Genomic DNA, 26,098 nt, shown 5'->3' on the forward strand with positions numbered 1-26,098 from the left:
TAAGTCATACCAAATACGAAAAATTGGTATTTGATACCCTCTAACTAAACAATCAGCATTGTAAGGACCAAGGGTTAGTGGAACATAAAAGCTTCCTATTCCAGTAGCTTCTTTCGCAGAACTTCATGCTGGTGGAATCTTTTCGGGTGAGTGTTCTCTCCTAAGTGTAGTTTAGTCTAGTTGTCTCTACAAATTCGCTGTTTTAATACCTCATTGTTATACAGCGTCCTATTCCAGTAGCTTCTTTATAAAGAGTGCGAGGTTGTGGAACTCGCTTTCTGCTCATTGTTTTCCTTTGAACTACAGCTTTGGGCTTTTCAAGACTAAGGCCAATATGCATTTCTGCCTTTGCGATGCTCCTCTTACGTCCATGTTCGCTACATACATTAATTGGTTTCATGCATTGTCTAAAAAATCCCCAAAATTTACCTTCGTGTGAAATTTCATAATAATCGGCCCAGCAGTTTTCAGGTCCATAGGGGAGGAACACACAAGCATACACACGCATCGAAAAAATTCATTTTATATAATACTAGCCTGGGTGTCTGGCGTTGCCCGGGTGTTTGGAGGTGTGTGTTGAGCAAAAAAAAAAAAAGGGGTAGTAGGCAAGCAGATTGGACCCCGTACCGCGAAGAAGGAAAAGAATGTAAAAAAGTGACGTATTTGCGGTTGCGCCCGTCGCCAAACCGGAAGCGACATAGATTAAAATTAAGGCTAGTCAATCGAAAAGAGGCGTACTTTCGAAAACATCGGCGAAAAAAGCGATCTCTCCCTGTAGAAAAGTGCCCAGTTGAGGGTGAAAGAATTAATGTGTTTAGGCAATTTTTCGATATTTGTTGTCCGAAAGATCGAATATCAAAACGATACGATCTCATGTCAGACATATATTATAGAAGAAGATTAAATAGATAATTGAAAAGCAACGTCCTGGTGTTATTCAGGCAAAATATTTTATTTTTGTTAAAATGTTAAAATAAGATCAATATTGTATTTTGTTTATCTATCAAAGTTAATGATTGCTTGTGTTACGGAATTTGATATGCTAACAGTTAAAACATTCAAATAAGTTTCAATAAGTATAAAATGTTCACAAAATTTACAAGCTTCATTAAATTTGGAAATTTCCCTTCGAGTATATCTGGCTCATTAGAATAAATTATCAGTAAGATCCATGAAATAATTAAAATACACTAGTTGTAAATAATTAAATTTATTTTAAATAAATAAACCTTTTTTTTATTTGATAAAACCAAATTAAAATTAAGCAAGGAATGTATTTAGAAATGGTTGAAACATTAAAATAATTGGTATTTTTAAATCCGTTTCGATTCCTTTAAAGCCATTGTCGGTTTTATAGGAACGATGAGAAACGAAGATGAAATAATCACGTTAATACACCGATTCTCGTTTAATCACAGAGGGTAAGCTACTTTGTAGTCTGGTCAGTATCAGATGGGTGACCATTTTTGGAATTCTAGGCGTTGTAAGTTGGAGGCTATCGACACCTACCTGCAAGAAGAGTAGCAATCTAACAAAGCCATCCTCACTAAAGGGTAATTATAATTTATATTCCGGTTGTAGAGGTTTAGGCTTCTATCAGGGGGTCCCGACTTTGAATCTCGCTAGATTAAGCCACTCTGATTAGTCGGAGATGACGAAACACGTGTCAGTGGAGAATTATCATAAAAACAAAAACAATATATATATACACACACATATTATATATATAAACACATATTATATATATGTATGTATATATATATATATATATATATATATATATATATATATATATGATGAAAATAATGGAAATAGTATTCCGACAAAATAGAGAAAATAAAAAAGGAACAAACCGTATTATGTGTTCACCAACGTTTCGTCTTTATTTCGAGACTTCCTCTGGGTGAATGAGATTAAGAAACCAAAAAATATACCAGTACAAAATATTATATATATATATATATATATATATATATATATATATACCAGTACAAAAATATATATATATATATATATATATATATATATATATATATACCAGTACAAAAATATATATATATATATATATATACATACATATATATATATATATATATATATATATATATATATATATATATACAGAGTGTGTCACGGAAAACGAATGTTTTTAGATCGCTTCTTGCTCTCCTTAAGTAAATGATAGGGAGTGAGAAAGGTAGTTTTTAAAACAGCTTAAAATGCCGTTTAGTTTGTTGTTATTTGTTTATCTTAAATTTTATTTTAGTTACTTAATGATTTCAATTGCTTTTCTTTAAAACAACCCCCTGCATATATATATATATATATATATATATATATATATATATATATATATATATATATATATATACTAGCAGAAGTACCCGTTGTTGACTGGGTTCAAAAACAGCCTACAGAAAATGGACACTGATTGATGAAAATATGATAGGTTATGAAAAGGAGAAAGAGATAGGTTTTGATACTTCAAAATTTTACCCTAAGCAAATTATGATGAAAGTAAAGATAATTTTCGCGAAAATATATTTTTTATATCAACTTTGTTTCCATTCGTAGCCAAGAGTGGCCAATAAAATGATGTTTCGTTACAAAGAGAAAATGTAATATATATAATAATATAAATATACAAGAAATAAATGTTACCATAGTCAATAAAAGTTACTTTTATGGTAGAAAAGTTCATTGGTTTGTATTTTAAGTAGTTTGCAATTTTTTTTTTTATTCACGAACCGGTTTAAAAAAATCAAAATGGCAGCGACTTTGAAATGGAGAGCCCCGTTTTCAATTTGAAAGAGGGGCATCTGAGCATTCTGTGTTAAGAATTTAAAAGAGTTCCGTCAACGTAAGGAATATTTATAAACATATTTTAATGTTTTCTGTTATTTTGTGCTTGAGGAATATTCGATTATGGCATTTATATAAAAATTCATTTAAGTAGTTATCGCCTCAAATTTCGTTTTAATTTCGGTTCGCTGTAATTATTTCAATTAAAGAGCATTAAAAACTATTTCCAAACAAAAAAAAAAAACATGAACTGAACTTTTATTGACTATGATAACATTTATTTCTTGTATATTTATTTTTTCGGGTAGTCGTTTGTTAGCTTTTCTGCTAAACACTCTTACTAAATAATATTGACGAAATATCGAAAAACAAAGAAAGAAAAATAGTTTTTAAAACTAATGAAGCTTTACTTACTTTAGTAAAATAATCCGAAACAGGAATGGGATATTAAAAAAAAATAAACACCTAATTGCTTTAGTTTTTACAGCGAAGAATCGATATAAATATGAATAGGAAGAAAATGGCGGTCTTTTCAAGCAAAACAGCTTCGTTTTAGTTTTACAGTATTGAACGGTGTAGTGTTGTGCCGTCGGATCAGGGTTGCACTATTGTAATGTACAGAAAACGCAGAAAGGGTTGTAATCAGCTGAATTCCTTCTAGTGCACCGACAAAAAAGCTTGAACAGATATATAAATAAAAATAAAAAGGTTATATAAATGTTTTTAAAAAGACACGTGAGCAGGATTTTTTTCTTCTTTTGACACGATAACAAGCAACGTTCTTATTTTTTGTTATTTATCTATTTTCGAAAGAGTGCCACGTGCAAGTGGAGAAGGGAAAAATAGACTTATGCAAAATTTGTCAATAATTGTCTAAAGATTCGACTTTTTTTGCTTTCACTTTAATTAGAACGTGAATTTATGAGGTGAATTTATTCGACACAATATGATTCAACTAAAAAAAAAGCTAACGTGTATTTAGGTTAAAGTTAAGGTATTATTGTGGACCCCACCCATTTTAAAAAAAAAACTTGTTGAACTTGGTGACATATTTACAATCTCTAGAGATCAGGTGCGAACGAACTTCCAATAATTTTATTATACCATATTTCTTCAAACTGAAACAATTATCAAAGTATATTTACGCAAATAGATCTGAAAAGTCTTTGTTTAAGTTTGTGCCATATTTCCATGGAGTACAGGCGCGAACACAGACCCCACAATTTTATTATACCATCCTTATTTTAATTTAACCATACTTATCAACGTATTCTTATGTACATCTGTATCAAAAACACTTGTAAACGTTTTTATTTATAATTTTTTAATTTCTTATTTCCATACGTTGTGGACCAGACGCATACGCACACCCCACGATTAAAATGAACCACCGTTCTGCCGGATCAAGCATACTCATTCCTGTGTCTCGATACATCTTCTATCATTATATGTAATCAATTTATTTAAAATAATCCACCATATAGGAGCCTATTCGTGATCAGACACACACAGACACATTCCCACAGACATTCAGCTTATATTATAGATATGTGTGTGTGACTCCCCCTGTATACCTATATATATATATATATATATATGTGTGTGTGTGTGTGTGTGTGTGTGTGTGTATGTATATATATATATATATATATACGCATGGAGAAGACTACTTTGAAATCAGCTTTAAAGATTTTAAATTTGGTAATATTAAGACTTCCTTAAAATACTACATAACACTTTTACCTTTTTATGAAACGATTTTTGTCTCCGAAAAATTTAAGACGAAATTATGAAAGAAAAAAGTTTTTTTTAGTTTTCTGTGTAATACACTTTGGAGTTAGATACTGTGTTGTGAATATGGCCCATCGCCCTTTATAATCCAAGACTATAAAAGCTGTGCATTTCCACTTGTCGAATAGACAAATAGTCAAATTCTTGTCGGTCGGCATCCGGTACTCGTACTAGATTGGTGGCTGAAGTGTGGTGGCTGCACAGATGCCGCACTTAAATTAATCGTCATTAGTCAATGGAGGGGGAAACCCTCCTGTACTAAAGCACTTTTATTTTTGCAAACTGCCAGAGTGCCCCTTTTGAGGGGAGTTGGTTTTCTCCCACATTAAAAACGACCTTGTGTCACATTTTGTTTCGTGGGGAAACAAATAACGACAAGTAGGCGAACTCTTAATTGCATAGTAAAGATTCCTAGACGGAAACATATCACCCTGTCTTCATAACATACTGTTTCACTTTTTTCCGTCGAAGTTCCCCAAAAATCCAGGGGCTCCTCCTGAAGCTCACAATCAACCTCTATATGAAATGCATAGATATTTTAATATACCATTGAAGTTCTCGTTCATCTCCCAAATTGATTAGTTAAATATTTAGCAAGGTTAATTTTCCTCTCAATTATAGATTAATTCTTTACGTTATAATCTGTCTTTCTTTTGGTCTCTTGATCTTACTGGGTTATTGGACAATATTTCATCCAGTCTCATGGAGTATCCAGCTTAGTTTTATAACTGCAAGAAACATCGCTTTAAGAAGGTGCATCATTCCTGGTATAAGCCAGTGTAAGGTAGCCATAGCGAGCGGTTTTATTTGGGCTTCAAATAATATACTATTTGGAATATATAAACAGGGTTTAGTTGTAGGGAGAGGTTTCCTAATACCATATTGTCCTGAGAAACCTTGTACAGAGAGACCTAAAACAGTCGGTAACAGTGTCTGATAGTCATTCAAATTCTCAATATATTGCAGAGTGCATTTTTATCAGATTTGAGAAATACGCTTTACTTCATTTGTGTTCATCTTGTTATCTGGTTTGTCCAATCAAATTATTATTCTGTAATTGTTTCATTAACTTGACTTCTTTAGAAACATCTCTGAATACTATATATACAAAAATGAGCGCCAATTTATATGTATTTTATTTTATTTAGTTTTTTCATTAGATTCTTCCAAGTAACGAAATAAACACACATTCTTTATTGCATCCGGGATTTTAAGAATACTAATGTTATGAATTGTAATTAGATTTCGGTGAACAGTTATTAGCATGTGGGCTAACGGGTCACGTGTCATCTCGTCTATTCATAAACTTAATTAATTTCGGTATACATTTTGCCGATCTGTTAATTTCGGTAAAAACGCGTAAAGAGTTAAGATGACGTATGTATTTTAAAAATATGTAGAATTTTAAATTGTATTTTAGGGCAACTATCTATTTGAGGATCTGAGATATTATATTTGTGAACTTGGAAATAATATGTTATTTTCCGATAAGACGGTAAAGTGATTTCCTATTCGTGGTTCCTTTTTGCAAGATATTTCCAAAAAGAAGTCGTCATCTTATCAGAATTCTCCTTTTGCTCCGCGTGACTAGTGTAGGGGGGAGGGGGTCGATGACCAGAATTCCCTTCACAGTCAAACAAATTTGCACACTCGTCTTTATACAAAGTGCCAACGATTATTTGCCATACACAATTAATACTGAAATATTCTTTATACTTACGAGACCCGTGAAAATTCCACAGATGCATCGTTCAGTTGTTTTATGCTGCTGATATGGTTAAAACTATTTCCATTCTCTAGACATCCGACGTGAAAGTTGACCCCACGATATTATTGCGCAACTTTTGTTCAGATGAAAAGGTCCGTATATAAGTATTTTTGGTTAAATAATTAGTTTCGAAACAGATCTAGTTCAACTTTAAAGTTTATATATATATATATAATTATTGGGAAGTGATATACAAACTGCCATTAGCCTATTAAGCGACGCTCTTTTTGTAAACAAATCGAACGGAGGCATTTGGACGATGTCAAAACACCGTTAATACACAGCAGCAGCCGTATAGCGCAATGGTGAGAAGTCTTGACTATCATTTGGACGGTCGGGTTTCGATCCTGATGGGCTGTGTAATAGGGAAACAGTACTGTATGTGGATGTATATGTATATATACTTTTTATTTATTTTTACATAAGCAGTAATATGTTGATACACAGTCATGAGCATGTTTCGCTCAGCTAGTTATCAGTAACTAAACATCGCTTCAGGCGATACAGCTTATGAGAAAGCAAAGATTGCAATGAAAATATCAGGTCTTCCTCGTCACAAGGAGTTAATATCAGGCGGTTCCGTCAAATACTGTGAAAAATAGGATTCGGTTGTATGTAAAGAAGACCTAATAGGAATGGGGGTTTGAGTCTGCGTTTGGATATAGGAATGCATGAGAAACGGGAAATGGGTAAAGGATCGATATAGAGATAATGGAAGATTAGAAAGAATAGTATTCGTATGCTGGTTTGATGGCCGCCCTAAATATTAAACATACTTGTGCGTATAGGTTCAAACAGTAGGAGAATGTGGATTTGACATATCTATGCTAAAAGGGATTTAAGGTTTAACCGGCGCTATTCAGTAATAAAAATGCTTTTTAATTTGACAAGAATTTTTTATGTGGTTAGAAAATGAAAGAATTACGCTGCCTTCTTGTATATCTCCGGCCTACGATTACAATACCTACACACATCAGTGAAGAGGGTAAGATATAACGAAGAAAAGGAAAAGCCACAAGAGAGAAAAGGAGAGAGAGAAAAAAAGGAAAGAAACAAAGAAGGCAAAGAGGAAGAATGAAAAGGGGAAACCATGAATGATCTATTCGTGGTCTTTCTCCTTCTTATTCGTTCCTTAATCCCGTCCACTCCTCCCACCCTTACTCCTATCACTCACCATAGCTTTTTACTTATATACTGCGCGAAGCGTTGTAAGTTGCATAACAATAACAATAACAGAAACAATAATAATAATAATAATAATAATAATAATAATAATAATAATAATAATAATAATAATAAAATCTTAAAATGTATAAATTTTATTCCATGCTTCGATATAATAATCTACTCGAATTATTATAATGATAATTAACAATAAAAAGTATTGGAGGACAAACATGTTGGTGACTACGATATTTATGATGGTTGATAATGATATTTTTTAATAATAGTTACATTGATTAATAATGGTAACAATAGTGTGAAGAATTGTTTAAAGTAAATTCAAAAATTAAAAATGTAAAGAATAAAAAATACAAATAATAAAATAAATCTCGATAACTTTTTAATTTGAGCCCCCCAAAATAAATGTTAAGGGGTTAAAAGAATAAAATTGGGGTCAAAGTTAAAAAAAAAAATTTGACCTCTGCGATCTCTACTAAATTACTCAGCCAATTTTCGGTCTAAACATTTAACATTTTGCATACACGGTATTCAGAGATAGGGCAAGCTTTTTAATCGGTTTAGGTCGTAAATTTAAACTGCCAATGGGTCAAAGTTGAAAAGATTTGAACTTTAAGGTGTCTAGCAAACCATACGTCTAATTTTTTACCTAAACATTTAAAATTAATAGATAACGTGTATTCAGACATGCGTAGAAGATTTTAATCAGTTTGTGGGTCAAAATTTGGCTTCCAAAAGATCTAAGTTGAAAGAGTTGATCTTTACAGATTCTACCAAATTTCTTCGCCAATTATGGGTCTAAATACTTGAAATTTTAAATGTAGGTAACTTGGACATTGGTAAAACTTTTATTTTGATTTGTGACCAAAATAATAAATGTTAAGGGGGCAAAATTGGGGTCAAAGTAAAAAAAAAAAAATTATCTCTGCAGTTTCTACGAAATTACAACTTTTGGTCTAAATATTTGAAATGTTACATTAAGTGTATTTACATGTAGTACAAGTTATGAACAGTACATAGGGCCCGAGCAAAGCCGGACAGAAAACTGCTAGTGTATATATATATATATATATATATATATATATATATATATATATATATATATATTACTCGATAACTTCTCAAGCAAATGATTATGATCTATATGAATAAAATATTTAGACAAATATTATTGAATAGCATCAAATAAATAATATTGAATAGCCGGAACGTTTTGAAATGTTTGGGATGGTGTGGCTCCCAGGTTGGGAAATCGTAATAGTGCGTAGGACTCCCTGACAATGGTACATAGCAGTTTTAGTTACGTCGATCGTCCGTAGGTTCACTTGTTTACTAGGCGGTTGTGATGACAACGAGTTAAGACTAGTGAGTTATCTCACCTTAGACTGGCACTTTTTCCTTATCTTGCCTCTCGTCAATTGTCAAAAATGTCATAACAACGTTGAACCTGAAAACAAAGCGGTTGACGACTTAGAACGATCAGCTGTAACTTAAAAATATGCATTAAAAGACGTAAGTCACAATTATGTTTGTTTTTGTATAAAATTATATTTTACAATATAGTTACAATTTAAAACAAATCGTCTTTTTTCTTTTGGTGGTTCTGAAGTTCCCAGTTAGCAGTTTTCTCACAGTGCTCTGAGGAGGGAAAAATGACGCTTCGACAATACGGTCTTCAGCAACACATGCTGTTCCGTGTTTCTCTCTCTCTCTGCTCTATCTGCTCTGCTCTGCTGATTCACCGTTTTTATTGGCATTTTGTCGCTTTGTTTTTTCTATCCACGCGTTCTGTCAATCGGTTGATACATGTGTTCTTAAGTCACGTTTTGACCTCAAAAAATCATTCGATTTTGTCTTCACACAGCGACACGTGAATTACCCACTCATGCCAATATCTGTAATTCCAGAGCTTACGAGGAATGTCACGTTTATTTGTTTTGTAAACAAAAAAATCGTCGTCCGATTTCTCTGTTTATGACGTAAGCCCTTCCTCTTTTCAACAGATAGACAATCGATTATTCGATGCCCACTCTTTTAAATCTTTTATTAAAGTTTTTTCTTTTCAGTTATGTATGATGGTTCCAGCCATTCATTACATAACACCCCTCCATTAACCATTTTTTTTTTTTTTTTTTTTTTTTTTTTCAATCGTCTATCGGTCCATCGACATTTCCAATAATGTTTTTAATGTCACAAAATTTTTTTTTTCATCTCTTTTACTGTATTTTTTTTTCCGTTTAACTTAGAAAAAAAAATAAAATAAAAATAAACATCAACAAGAAAAGCATAAGGTCTTCTTCGGTATAAGTGCATCGGCCGCACTTAACAGCAAAATATACGCTGCAAATTTACCAATTTTACCGAAGTGGTCGATTTGTCCAATATTCTCCACTACCTCGGCTCTTTAATTAATATTACTAATTAACTAAATACGAGTCTTACATTTTAATGACTTGTTTAAAATGTGGGCAGCATATAGTACAAAAATTTCGACCAGAACGCCAGGATCCTAAATATTGGTGGCAACTCCGAACTCCCTATGATAAGGATGTTGCCTAACATCAACAGAGTAATTTTCTTAACCAATCCAAACATCCTGTTCCGCGCTCCCGACCCGCAGTTCGATTATAACCTGAGTTCCCAACCCCCGTGCTAGCCCTAGCTACGGTTGGCTGATCCCTACTATCATAATCAACTCTGCACGCCCTGGGCACTAAGTTATATATATCTTCCTTCCATATTTCATCAACTTCTTTAGCCCTTTCAGCCGTCATGCTACGCGTGATTATTTTCCGTTCCATCAACGGGACCCTGTTTTCCTGACTTGGGGATTCTCGTTGATGGCGATTGCTCTGTTGGGGATAATTTTCTTCCTCCCCACTAGAGGATTCTTGATCTGAACTACTATCCTCTACCGGTGCTGACAGGGTTGTTTTTCTACAGCCCTCTTGCTTGTTGGGGATATCCCATTCCTCCAGTTCTGCTTTCCGAAGGTGTTCCCCATGGGCTTTTGTTACTGCCCCCGTCAGTTGACTTCTAATTCTATACGAGACTGGTCCCGTCTTCTCTATTATTACGTAATATGGAGACCATCTTACGTCTAGCTTTCCCTTTTTTCTATTATTTTTATAATAAACTAAGTCGCCAACTTGAAAATCGACTGCTTTTGTTTTCTCGTTGGCCCTATCTATCATTTTCTTCCTAGCTCTCTTTACATTGTTCCTGACTAATGTAAAGGTCCGATGCATGTCCTGCAGAGCGATCTCATGATCCTCTTCCCCGTAGTAAATTCTACGCGGCCTCAGTATGTTGTCTAACGGCAAGACAACGTCTCTATTATAGAGCAAATAATAGGGGGAGTACTTTGTTGTTTCGCTGACATGAAACCTTACAGCAGCCAGCATCTGGTTTAGGTACATGTCCCATGAACGGTCATTGCCCCCTATTTTCTTTGCTAGTACGTCATGCATCGTCCTATGGAATCTTTCTATTTTCCCGTTACTTTGCGGGTGGTAAAATGAGGTTGTCACGTGATCAACATTAAGCTCTTCTAAAGCCCTTTTCATGATCCCATTGACGTTCTCCGGTCCGTTATCCGTAAGTAACTGCAATGGTGCACCAAATCTGGGAAATATTTCCTCAATTAAGAGATGCACCACTGTCTCTGCCTTTTTATTAGGTACAGCGAAAGCCTCAGGCCAACCACTATACATGTCGATGAACGTGACTATGTATTGATTGCCTGACAAAGTCCTCGGATAGGGTCCGGAAATATCCAATGCAATCTTAGCAAAAGGAAAAGAAGGCATGTCGGTCTCCTGCATTTGAGGTTGTTGCTTCCTCCAATTTCTTGTCTGGCATGGGACGCACTTCCCTATGTGTTCGTTTACCTTCTTGAACAAACCAGGCCAGAAATACTTCTGTTTAATGGAGTGGAACGTTTTCTCCACACCCATATGACCATTCTCATCATGGTATTGTTTCAATACCTTCATCCTCAAATGAGACGGAATATATAATCTAATTACAGGATCGTCGTCGGGTGTCGATAAATAATATACGATATCGTCCATTATGATGTACTTTTTTTCTTTCATCTTGGACGTTTTACCGCTCCTCATCCGTTTCTTTAATTCGACGATCTGACTATCGGCGTCTTGTTCTTTACACATATCCAAACCTGATAGTGTAGGACGCTCGCTTACTACCGGTGAGCCTTCGTCATCCTTATGCGATACAAACTCTCTTGGTTCAAAACGATTCGAGTTTATCGCACTCACCGTGTAATTCCTATCATCTATTTCTACTGGAGGATCGTCTTCATCCCGACTCGCATTTACCGCACGGGATAAGAGATCCGCACAGACGTTATCTTTTCCTTTTAGGTACTGTATGGTGCAATCATAGCCAGCCATACTTAATGCCCACGTCTGTATCTTCCTATTCTGTATCGGAGATTTCAGCAAGTACTCCAATGGTCTGTGATCATTGTAGATGGTGAACGTAGCACTATGCAAGTAGTGATTCAACTTGTTTAAGGCATAGTGAATCGCATATGCTTCTTTCTCTATTGTTGACCATCTAGTCTGGGTATCAGACAACTTATGAGATAGAAAATAAATGGGTTTCTCTATCTACCGACCCTCCTCCGGGTCGTAGACCATTTGAGACAAGGTTGCTCCGATCGCATAATCGGAGGCATCCGTGTATAACCTGTATCCTTTGTTAGTGTCCGGGTATGCCAGCATCACCATCTCTGCAAGCTTCGATTTCAATCGATTAAAAGCAGACTGACACGCATCGTCCCAACAGAAACGTGCATGCTTCCTAGTTAACCGAATTAACGGTTCGGCGATTACAGAAAAATCCTTGATAAATCGCCTGTAATAGGATGTCATGCCTATAAAGGATCTAACCTGCTTCACAGTGGTTGGGGTCGCAATTGCCTGAATTGCTTTAACCTTGTCCCCCTCCGGCTGGATACCTTTCTCACTTACTCGGAATCCCAGATATTGCACTTCCTTGCCGAAAAACTCACACTTCGCCGCCTTTAACCTTAAATTATGCCTACGTAAACTATCTAACACCTTTTCTATATGCCTAACATGTTCCTCCTTTGTTTTGGAGAATATCAAAATATCATCCAAATAAGGCACGGCGAATTCTTCCTGTCCCTGTAACACTACGGACATTAGCTCCTGAAACACTCCCGGAGCGTTAGCAAGTCCGAATGGCATTACATTAAATTGGAACAGTCCTCTATGACAGGTGAACGCAGTTTTTTCTTTATCTTTTTCGTTCAACTTTACCTGCCAATACCCTGATTTCAAGTCCAACTTTGAGAAGTATTTTGCTGACCCAAGCGAGGCCAGTATATCATCAATTACTGGTAGCGCTCGGGCATACTTCTTTGTTATCTTATTCAGGGCCCTAAAATCTACACAGAACCTCTTTGTTCCGTCTTTCTTTTTTACCAAAACTATCGGGAAACTCCACGGACTGTTTGACCTTTCTATCACCCCTGCCTGTAGCATTTCCTCTAGTGCTACATTAACTTCTTCTCGTTGTTTGAGAGATGTTCTATACGGGTTTTTCTTTATGGGATCGTTTTTTCCTGTATCGATCCTCATCTCTACTGTGTCAGTCCGGCCTAAATATCTATCCTCTGTGACGAATAAATCAGTATTTCGTTGCAGGACTTTATTTAAAACTTTCCTCATTTCTTCTGGCACTTTTATGCCGTTGAGGTTACTTTTGTTTCCCGACTTCTTTTGTTTATTTGGCTTTGATATTGCCATTACTACTTCTGTTCTTCTACATCTACCTATCTTGTAACCTTTCTTTAATTTTACTGTCTGGTTCGTGTTATTCATAATTAGCAAGGGGAAACTTTTCCTACCTTTAATTTTAACTACCGTGTTCGCTACGGATACACCACTTAGATCACTTAGGAAGCCCTTATCTATCTGCACTACTTCGTAATCTAAACCCTGACCATTTCTCATTTCGGCACGAGCTGTGCACGCATGTAAATGCTGCGGTTTCAGGGTGACATCGTGCCTTAATCTAACTATACTCGAAATATAAGCCTCCTCTTGCAGCGTTATGTACTCGCTGCCTAATCGGATTGCTCCTAAATCAAAGTACATTCTAACACTATTTTGCTTGAGCCAGTCTCGGCCCAATATGACGTTCCTTTTAAGGTTTTTCGTCACTACAAAATCATGTCGAATGTACTGACTTCCTACTTTAATTTGTAAACGCGCCACTCCTTGCACTATGAGAGGTGACCCGTTTGCAGTCCTTAAATTCATCTCTATTTTCTTTATCTCAGGCTTCTCTCTGAGACTTTCTAATACAGTACTTTTTATTACAGAAATTTCGGCGCCAGTATCTACTAAAGCCCTAAACTTATTTTTCTCTATCTTAATAGGGATGCAATTAGCGGCGCCCATATGTCCTATGATCTTTGACTGTTCACCCCTCTTCCTCTCGCTGGGCGTCTTGCGAGTGGGGGCTGCTCGTTTCCCGACTTAGGGAAGGTGTAGTTCCTGGCTATATGGCCTTTTCTGCCGCAATTGTAACACTTAATCCCCGGCCAAGGGCGCTCTGTTTCTCTTGCCTTGAAGCCGGGTCCCCTATTAAATCCTCTATAATTCCTCTGCCCCCTATCTGGCTCTGGGAATCTTTTTTTCCTTATCGCTTCTATATTCCTCTGGCGCCCACTATAATTTATTTCCATAGGTTCTTCTTCTCGGTCATTGCCTCTTATGCGGGTTTGCCACCGTTCCTCGATTAGGGCCTTTTCATAGGCTACCTTGAGGTCCGATGGTTCTTCCCTCATGACAGCGATTTTGACTTGTCTGTCATATAGCCCCTCGATGAAGAAACCTATCACTTGACTTTTTATTACTTCATTGTTCGTATCTAGACTACCATACGAACCTATAGCCAAGTGCACTAACCTCTGCATGTAGTCCTGCACAGTTTCGCTTCTACCCTGCTTAATATTTGCTAACTCCCTAACAAACTTGGTAGGATCTGCCTGGACTCCAAAATAATTATCTAGAGCTCGCTTCAAGTCTACCCATGCCACACTCTCATTGTTGGCTAGTAGTCCTGAAACAAACTGTCCTATTTGGCCAGCCGTCGTAATTAACGCTAATTGGCATTTTTCTTCCTCTGTTTGGCTAACTATTCTAGTGTATTTATCTTTATCATTTAGCCATCTTCTGTATTCCTGCGATCGTCTAGTGTCTAATGGTTTTATTTTTGATAACAACGCCTCCCCCCTCAGAGAGTTCGAAATGGCCTTCCCTACATTGTGTAGTTCAGCCCCTAGGATCTGAGCGAAATCTGTGAAAAACTGCTGTTCCATCTTTTACAATTATTTTCAAAATTATACAAGAAAGAAAGAAGAAAGAAAAGAATATATATTAACTTTTTTTTTTTTTTTTTTTTTTTTTTTTAACAAAACTTTTTTAAGAGCCGAGGTTTAGAAAAATATTGAAAAAATCAACTAACCTTTGCTTTTCCTCAGGTCCAGTGTTCTTTCTTCTTCTTTTTCTTGCTTCTGCGTTCGAGTTTCTCTTCGTCGATTGATTCACGTTGTTTTTTTTTCTTCTTCTTTGTTGTTGTGTATGTGGTAACCAAGTTCTTTTTGTGTAAGAGTTCTTTTTGTTTAGTTTTGTTTTTGTTAAAAAGTTCTTACTTATCACTCTTGCGGAGTGAACTGGTCATCAAGGCACCAATTAATACTATGTTGTATTATGGTGTGGCTCCCAGGTTGGGAAATCGTAATAGTGCGTAGGACTCCCTGACAATGGTACATAGCAGTTTTAGTTACGTCGATCGTCCGTAGGTTCACTTGTTTACTAGGCGGTTGTGATGACAACGAGTTAAGACTAGTGAGTTATCTCACCTTAGACTGGCACTTTTTCCTTATCTTGCCTCTCGTCAATTGTCAAAAATGTCATAACAACGTTGAACCTGAAAACAAAGCGGTTGACGACTTAGAACGATCAGCTGTAACTTAAAAATATGCATTAAAAGACGTAAGTCACAATTGTGTTTGTTTTTGTATAAAATTATATTTTACAATATAGTTACAATTTAAAACAAATCGTCTTTTTTCTTTTGGTGGTTCTGAAGTTCCCAGTTAGCAGTTTTCTCACAGTGCTCTGAGGAGGGAAAAATGACGCTTCGACAATACGGTCTTCAGCAACACATGCTGTTCCGTGTTTCTCTCTCTCTCTGCTCTATCTGCTCTGCTCTGCTGATTCACCGTTTTTATTGGCATTTTGTCGCTTTGTTTTTTTCTATCCACGCGTTCTGTCAATCGGTTGATACATGTGTTCTCAAGTCACGTTTTGACCTCAAAAAATCATTCGATTTTGTCTTCACACAGCGACACGTGAATTACCCACTCATGCCAATATCTGTAATTCCAGAGCTTACGAGGAATGTCACGTTTATTTGTTTTGTAAACAAAAAAATCGTCGTCCGATTTCTCTGTTTATGACGTAAGCCCTTCCTCTTTTCAACAGATAGACAATCGATTATTCGATGCCCACTCTTTTAAATCTTTTATTAAAGTTTTTTCTTTTCAGTTATGTATGATGGTTCCAGCCATTCATTACATAACATTTAATATATGTAAAAAAAAAAAAATAAGAAAAGTCCGCCCACCTAACTTGTAACAAATTACCACATGACTAGGAAAAATGTATACATAAGTAAATTAAAAAACAATCTCTACATTTATTTCTACAATATGCCTGAGGATGATAGAAGTACTTCTGTCGAAAGCGCTCGCGATTATGGATCCAATATATACAATTTCGAGAAGAACACAAAAAGGACTATTCGGAGATTGGAGAAGATAAAAAGGAAAATTGTAAAACAGAATAATTCCGTGCTATTCAATATTTGTCTAAATGAGAAAATGCTGCCTAAATATACACAATGAATTAAACAGTTGATATATGTATGTATGAAAATATTTAACAGATAAACTCTTAAACTACTATTTACATTATCAGGAAATAGTAATCATACAATAAGGATATCTTATAACAAGTAAAACCTTTGTTTAGATGAATAAATAACGCGTGCAGAATTATATTACACAAGTTGAACAGCCACGATTGCCGGAATATTTCTACTACTTTTGTGGTTGCGCAAATTCATTCGTAGCTTTAAGTGTTCAATTATAAATCATTCTTATCTATCTATACGTAGATCACACGGTAGGAAACGAGGCTGGAGCACTAAATATGTTGGTTTCGATTCTAACCGATGGCACTTAATTCATTTTGGTTTTAACTTTTGAAATCTGTACTATGTATGGATTACAATATAATAATCAATAGAGAATTGACCCTGTAATAATAAATACGAAATCCGCATGATTTAAAATATATTCAAGCGTATTTTACGAACGGGATATGTAGGACGCTCCTGCTATCAATTTAATAAAATGCGTAGTGCAGGTGACCGAAAAAAAAATTCAGTACCAAACGCTTATTTTAAACGAGAAACCAATAAAATATGAAACGTGTAGGAACCAATTGTAATGGCTGGCCAAAACACGTGTTTTATTCAATTAGTATGGATATGTGTTATGGCAAGTAAGCGATACAGACATTTCATGCTAAATTTCGATGAAGTATGATGAAGCATCTATTTATAAGTACCGTTTTAACTTATGAAATCCGTCGATTTTATTTCGTTTTCTCAGCTTGTTTATTTCGCGCCATCAACCAAAGAGTGCCGATCCCTTTTTGGGGGAGTTTTGTGTCCATGCTGCACTTTTAAGTAGATCAACATAACCTAGCTGACCTTATTATAACACGTGGGAACGAAAACAATGTGTCTGTTATATTTTTGTTACATATATAACACGTGGGTACTAAAACAATGTGTCTGTTATATTTTTGTTATGTATATAACACGTGAGAACTAAAACAATGTGTCTGTTATATTTTTGTTATGTATATAACACGTGGGAACTAAAACAATGTGTCTGTTATATTTTTGTTACGTATATAACACGTGAGAACTAAAACAATGTGTCTGTTATATTTTTGTTACGTCTATAACACGTGGGAACTAAAGCAATGTGTCTGTTATATTTTTGTTACGTATATAACACGTGGGAATTAAAACAATGTGTCTGTTATATTTTTGTTACGTATATAACACGTGGGAACTAAAGCAATGTGTCTGTTATATTTTTGTTACGTATATAACACGTGGGAACTAAAACAATGTGTCTGTTATATTTTTGTTACGTCTATAACACGTGGGAACTAAAACAATGTGTCTGTTATATTTTTGTTACGTATATAACACGTCGGAACTAAAACAATGTGTCTGTTAAATTTTTGTTACGTATATAACACGTGAGAACTAAAACAATGTGTCTGTTATATTTTTGTTATGTATATAACACGTGGGAACTAAAACAATGTGTCTGTTATATTTTTGTTATGTATATAACACGTGAGAACTAAAACAATGTGTCTGTTATATTTTTGTTACGTATATAACACGTGGGAACTAAAACAATGTGTCTGTTATATTTTTGTTACGTATATAACACGTGAGAACTAAAACAATGTGTCTGTTATATTTTTGTTACGTATATAACACGTGAGAACTAAAACAATATGTCTGTTATATTTTTGTTATGTATATAACACGTGAGAACTAAAACAATGTGTCTGTTATATTTTTGTTACGTATATAACACGTGGGAACTAAAACAATGTGTCTGTTATATTTTTGTTACGTATATAACACGTGGGAACTAAAACAATGTGTCTGTTATATTTTTGTTACGTATCAATATGCTACGAATACAAATCTATACTCAGTGAAACTCAAATACAATTGTATTCCGAGTGGTGCTCTCCTCTGGCCAATACATTTTCTCATCATACCCGTTCTTTATAAGCACATATAAGCATTGGATCTACAAACAAATAACGTGCTTATATCGTCGAAGGTTTCGTGTTGGCAAAACTTTCTAACCAAACCCCGCCCTTTTTTTCTTTAAGCAATAACGTGAAAGAGAAATTGATGCGTTTTGATAACATCGGCAAATATAGTGATATTAATTAACTTAAATTGGCAAACAAGACTTGTAGAAAAATAAATATCAAATTGTCAACGTAGGTCTAAGATGATAAGAGGAACATTTATCTAATAAGCCAGACGCAACGCGTCACACCCATCCATTAATATGTGGGATTGGAAAGGGAATGAGTGAGAATAAGTGGAAGAGAGTGGGGAGTAAGGAAAGAGAAGTGAGTTTATTTACATACGTTTTATTATATACGTGTGAAGAGAGAGAGAGAGAGAGAGAGAGAAAGAGAGAAAGAGGGAGAGACAATAAAAGAAGAAGAAGAAAGTGAGTTTATTCATTTATCAAGTTTGTTGGTTTACAAATGTTTAATTACACACACGGTTTGAAAGAGAGAGAAAGAGGGAGAGAGAGGAAGGGGAGAATGAGAATGAGAGACTGGGAAGAGGAAAGTAAGTTTATTTATTTCATACGTTTTATTACATGCGTGGGAAGAGAGAGAGAAAGAGAGAGAGAGAGTGAGAGAGATAGAGAGAGAGAGAGAGAGAGAGGGACCAAGTTGGAAGTAAGTTTATTAATTTATTACATACGTGGGAATAGAGAGCGAGGGAGAGGTAACGAAGAAGAAGAAGAAGAAGAAGAAGAAGGAAGAGGAGGAGGAAGAGGAGGAGGAGGGGAAAGTACATACGTTGATTTATAAACAGTTTATTATATACATGGGAATAGAAAGAGAGAGAGAAAGAGAAAGAGAAAGAGGGAGAGGAGAGAGGAGAGAGACAGACAGAGACGAAGACAGATAGACAGATAGACAGACTGAGGAAAAAAGGAGTGAGGGAGAGAGAGAGAGACTGGGAAGAGGGAATTGAATTTATTTGTTTATTGCATACATTCGATTGTGTATAAAACGCGGCAAATTATGGCTGAATAAATTGCTGCGTTCGCACCAGCGACACTTCCGTTTTTTCAAAGTGCGTGACTTCCCGTTTCTTTTATCAGATTACTAATGTAGGTAAATTGCTATTAGCACTGTTTGTTCTTTGTTGGTTTATTTTTTGCTCGCGTGTCTCATTATCAAACTCTTTACCCGCCCTATAAAATCTATTACCATCCTCCCTCTTCTCGGCTAACATATAACTCGTATCACCTTTTATTTATGAGAGGGACGCATAGGACGAATTCACCCATTCAATCTAAAAATGTTATTTCGGCACTAACCGCCTCTACCGGGTGCAAGTCGGGATACTGTAGTCATTTTTGTTTTAATTGTTTTCACAGTGTTATTATTTATTCACAACGAAGTAAAGCACGGTAAATGTACGACAAGACACAATTGCCCCTCCCGATTCTCTGTTAAGTAAATGTTGGCGTGACATATTTAGGAAAAAACAACAACAACAACAACAACAACAACAACAACAACAAATAATAATAATAATAATAATAATAATAATAATAATAATAATAATAATTAAGGCACGTTAAATTTAAGCACGAAAAATGTAGGTACGACAAATTGTTCATGCTGTTTCTTTTTTCTCTAAAAACCTTTGGAAAAAAATGTTGTTTTTTTCCAGACTTAGGAGAATATGATTTAAAACTATACGAGTCACACAGTGAAAACAATAATTGTTCCTTTAAGTTAAAAAAAAATTCGTTTGCATATGTTTTTAAAGTATTTTTTATAATGAATTGTTACAACAACGACAAAAAAAGGACTATGAAAAATAAATATATCAAGCAATTGTTTAATTCCTCTAAATTTTGTCCTGTAAGTTTGAAAAAATCTACGAACAAAAAAATTACAAAGATTTTTAATGAAAAAAAAAACTGTATGCTATTGTGTTGAAATTTACATCGGTTCCTTTCTACATAAAATCCCATGTTGCTCGAATGACGTGTCTAAATCTATATATTAATACATAGCATGTGTGTTATTTTATGTGTCAGGCTTACATCTTTTTCCTTCCGATTAACTGTTATTTAATTGTTATGACATCCATTTGTTGCGATACATGATTTTACCAAGAATTCTTCATAAGTTTTGGTTTCGGTTTCGGTTTCGATTATAGCTGAAAGAATTTAAGTTAGATATATATAAATTTGAAAGAAAATCTGTTCAGCCGTTTCGGAATCCATATGGAACGAACTCACACGCACACACACAAACAAAATTGCATTTTGATACTTGTAAAGATAAAGATAAACAATAAAATTATCTAGGAGTTGATGGTGTAACGGTTAATGCACGAGACTGTGTTACGCACGGTCCAGAGTTCGATTCCTAGACACAATTAAGCTACTAAAGAGAGGTAAATACCTCGAAACATGCATGTACGAAGATTACTGCTTTAAACATAATATATGTTCTTTTTACATGGGCATCACCACTTTTCAAGGCCCAAAGGCCACTCGAGGATAAGGGTTAAAGAGAGTACAGTAGAAATTGGACAATATAGTAATCGTTAATAATGGAAATTCGGTAAATTTGTTAACGTATATGGAACGGTTCATCAAAAACGTGTTTACGTTAGACTTGAAGCCAGCTGGAAAGCAGGAAAACGGAAGATAATTCCACAGGCATGCAGTTCTAAGAAAGAAGCTTCGTTCATGGAATCTACGTTGAGGTTTAGGCACAGATAAAGAGTGGGGGAAAGTGATAGTGTTTTCTGCTAGACGGGTGATTCTTGTGAAAGTCTGGCGAAAGGGGATCATAGATTAGAGCTCAGCCGAGCCCTTGCTATGAAAAACCCGATAAAGCAGAGACAAACTCGCAACATCTCTTCCATGAGAAAAGTTGCAAGGAAGAGAAAAGAACACCTTCTACGAGGCTAAGAAGTCTATTTTGAACTCTATCAAGGCAGGATAAGTCATTTCTAGACGCCCCTGTCCAAATGTGGCAACAGTAATCCATCCTTGGACGTACCTGGCTCTTATATAGATAGAGAATTGCATCAGCAGTGAGATATTTACTGCATCGATAGAATGATCCCACCATTTTTCCAGCGGCCTTGGCTACGGATTTAATATATGCGTTTCATTTAAGATCAGGAGTAAAGTTCAAGCCTAGAAGCTTGTCAAAACTTGAGGCCTCCCCGAGACAAGAGCCATTCATTTCAATTTATGCCAGATGTGGATCAGAGCGTTGATTATGTAAAGATAAAAGTTTGGTTTTAGATGTATTGAAAGTAACAAGCCACCTCTTTCCCCATTGTACCACTTGCTCAAGATTAGAGGAGAGAGAATCAGAGAAAACCTGGTCGTTTACGGTCTTAGATGTGCTACCATAGATAGTAGTGTCATCAGCATAAATGTCTACGAATGATGTAAGGATGTGATTTGGAAGATCATTTATGTAGATCAGGAAGAGAGATCTGGGCCCAGGATGGACCCCTGAGGGACACCAGCATTAATACTGTGAGCTTCTGATTTTTTCCCATCAACTACTACTCTTATGAACCTATCAATGAGAAATGATTTAATAACTGAGAAGACATTTCCAACTATACCGTAGCTGGAGATCTTGTGAAGTAAACCTTTATGCCATACTCTACCAAAGACCTTTGATATGTCAAGAGCAATTGCCCTAGAAAGGTAGCCTCCGTCGAGAGATTCGCTAATCCTATGAGATATAGCTGTAAGCATATCTGTTGTAAATCTAGCAGAACGGAAACCATATTGTGTGTCACTAAGAAGGTTATTTTTGCTGAGATGGTTGATTACTTCTCTATTTAACACAGATTCTAGCAACTTACTCATGACGCACAGGAGACTTATTGGCCTGTACTGAGAGGGAGGTGAGCGATCACCTGAATTCTTAAATACAGGGCATACTGATGGAATTTTCCAGAGTGATGGGAAGCAATTCTCCTTAAGACAACGTTTGAACAGTTTTGTAAGGATGGGCGCTAGTTCTGGTTGAAGTCTTTTGAGTAATATAATTGGAATACCATCAGGGCCGGTTGCTTTACTGGAATCAAAGTTTTGATTAGCTTGGCAACATCACGTACAGATATTTGTATATCACATAGCATGTTTTCTGATATAGGAGGAAATATTGGAGGTTAGCGGCCTTGGTCGCAAAGGGTAGAATTAGCTGCAAATTTCTTGGCAAGGAGTTTGGCTTTGTTTAATGCTGACGAGATTACCTCAGGTCCATTTATGAAAGTTGGGATAGAGCACACGCTTCTGTTCGGCTGGCTGTTAGGTTTTTGCTGGAATTTTTTCGAAGGTATGAAACGGTCTATACCTACAATTAACCATTCTGTCAGGTCTGATACTATAGAGGACATATCCTTTTTAAACATGGAATGCAGAGGTAGATCTGATATAAATGTACGGAAGCTATCCCAGTCAACAATAGAGTATCGATATACTGTACGATGGAGAGGTGCATCTGAGGACTTATTACATTTCATTTTCATCTTAACTGATGCAACAGTGTGGTCGGAAGATCCAAGAGGAGACAGAAAGGAAACTGAACACAGTTCATGGCAAGTTGTAAAAAAAACCGTCTAGGAGACTTGCATACTGGCCGTCAGTATCAGGCACACGGGTGGATTCGTGAACAATCTTAGTGAGGTGATAAGCAATGGAGAAATCATAACAGAACCTCCCCTCATCATTGGTCTTGTCTGAGTGAGTTAACCATTCCACATTGTGAACATTGAAGTCTCCACAGAATGTATATTAGCTGAAAGATAAGCAGATAGGACATGGTCAATTTTCTCAGATATGCTTTTAAAGATAGTAACCCCGCTGTTGTGGGGGCGATAGAGAGCAAATAGAAATGCAGTAGTTTGAGCAAGTGCAACCCGGAAGCACATATAGGGTAAGTTAGGATCTTCCCTGGAGATGTCATCCTTTATATAGGCACATATTCCATGCCCATAGCGATATGTGGGGTCAGATTCGGAAGTTAAATTAGAGTATCCTTTAATTACGAACTCATCAAGGGAAATAGTCTGTCCAATGCCAGTTTCGGTTAGAAAAATATGTCTGGTTTAATCTCCTGTAATTGGGTTTTAACCTCTGGAAGGTTAGAACGTAGACCCCTGATGTTGGAGAAGGAGATATGGTAGTGGGGGGTTACGTTAGAAGTTGGAGATCCCGGTTTAATCGTGTATTTTTTTATTGAAACGTTTCATGGTGGAGTTTTGGGATTTGTGGACTAGGTCGACAGACTTGCTTGAAACAGAGCAGAGAGGGAAAGTAAGAGAGAAATAGAAATGAAGAAATAGTTTTTTTGTAACACATGAAAAGGTAAAGCCGTAACAATTACCCACTAATATGGCATCGAGAGGCCCCACCAGAAGCTACTGCATGGTCCAGAATCCATTCGCCAAATGGCAATACAGCAGCCCAGTATTTTGCACCTGCTGATAGGACAGCCTCCTTAGTGGTTAATCCAAAATTCGGGTCTCTGACTATCAGGCGGAAAACGTCAGCCCAGATAAAACGTTTACCTCCAGCACCCTTACTAGTTACATGACTACAAGGATAGATATAGAAACAGAAAATTTCCGACATCTCTGGCGGTTGTTCACGCAAAATACTACCAACCTTGAATACAGCTTTTTCATCTCCCTTTGTCAGAAAAATCACTCATTAAAATATGAGGACTGAGTGACAAATAAGGAGAAGCGAGAGTTACAGGAGCTGCTGATAACGAACCACAATGCATTGTCTACTCTCCATTAAAAAATATTAAGTATTGTACTTATATATATATATATATATATATATATATATATATATATATATATATATATGGACTTTTATTAAGTACAATACTATTAACTGTTTGCTCATATATATATATATATATATATATATATATATATTAAGTATAATATAATTAACTGTTTGCTCACACATATATATATATATATATATATATATATGTGTGTGTGTTCATTCTCTAAAGGATACCCCCTGTAGAGACTGCTGCGCAAGCTGCAACCACAATCTCTTGAATATCTATAACACAGTGGCTAAAATTATCCAGTATTTATAAAGAGCAGGGTCTCCTCAGAACAGGCCTCGGGAAGGTCGTCTAAAGAAGCTGAGCGCACGTACTGAGCATCACATCCAAATGCTTTCTATAAATATATTACAATATATATATATATATATACATATATATATTGTAATATATTTATATTGTATATATATAGTGTAAAACAAAAGTAAGTATACCTATCACATTTCTTCAAATATTATATATATATATATATATATACATATATGTATATATAGTAATTTATAAAATATATATGGCGATTAAGCTACACTGAATATTCGGCGTTTCATCCACTCTACGATTCCTCAGGCTTATGCGCGAATTCTGTGGTTGTTTATATTTTTTATATGGTCCTCTTCTATTGAGGATTTAGTTAGCCAATCGGCTTTCTAGTATCTACCGCGCCCCTTCCTATCAGCCAATGGGCATGCAATTTATCGAACAAAGGATCTGTTTTAAAACTAGGTTAGTGTAACTTCATCGCCATATCTATTTTATAAATTACTAACTAGCTCTACCTACTTATTGAGCATTTTGAAGTAAATACTTAAAGTTTACGCATAAATCTATAGTTTCGTATATTAATTTTATGTGAATAAATCAAGTAGTTATACTTAGCGCCTGAAACAGTTGAGCACTCTCAAAAGACTTTATTTCACCACATTCAAAATACATATGGAAAGAGTTAATTTCGAAACATCGCTAAAAAACATCCCCACGCCCAGCAAGCATAGCTATATTATTAAATTAATCCAAAAAACAGATGATCTAATACGACGAATGCGATGGCGAGCAAATTTCTTCCTTAAAAATGAAAACGTAAATAAAAAAAAATCCTATGGTTTTAAAACCCTTAAAAATGCGAAAACAGTAGACCTTTTGATAAACTTTGTAAAATGACCTTTTAAACGTAATTAAAAACTTAGAATTCCATAATCAACCTAACAATGTCCAACGGAAACTACACAAAATCATTAGAAACATAAACAACGCTAATAAAATCTTTGTAAAACAGATAAAACAAGAAACTTTTATAAGATAGATAAGCAAGAATATAACAAACTAATCACAGAAAACATTACAAAAAACAACAAAAAACAGACACAAACAAATGCGACTACATAGATATAAAAAATACTGAAAGTAAACAAATAAAGTTGGCAAATTGAAACCAAGAGAGGCATACCTTCTGCTTAAAGACCACAAATGGGGCTTTAATAATTATCCCAGCACCCGCTTGATAAACCCAACTAAACCAGAAATAGGTAGAATTGGCAAAACAATACTTTCTAGAGTAAACAAGCAAATCAAACAAGACCTAGAACTAAACCAGTGGGCAAAAACTACCGAAGCAATCACCTGGTTTAAAAATATAGAAAACAAAGATAAATGTACGCTTATACAGTTTGACATCATATACTTTTATCCCTCGATATCCGAAGAACTTTTT

Source organism: Euprymna scolopes, chromosome 13 (assembly GCF_053919585.1).
Source record: "Euprymna scolopes isolate OS-2025 chromosome 13, ASM5391958v1, whole genome shotgun sequence".
Taxonomy (NCBI): domain Eukaryota; kingdom Metazoa; phylum Mollusca; class Cephalopoda; order Sepiida; family Sepiolidae; genus Euprymna; species Euprymna scolopes.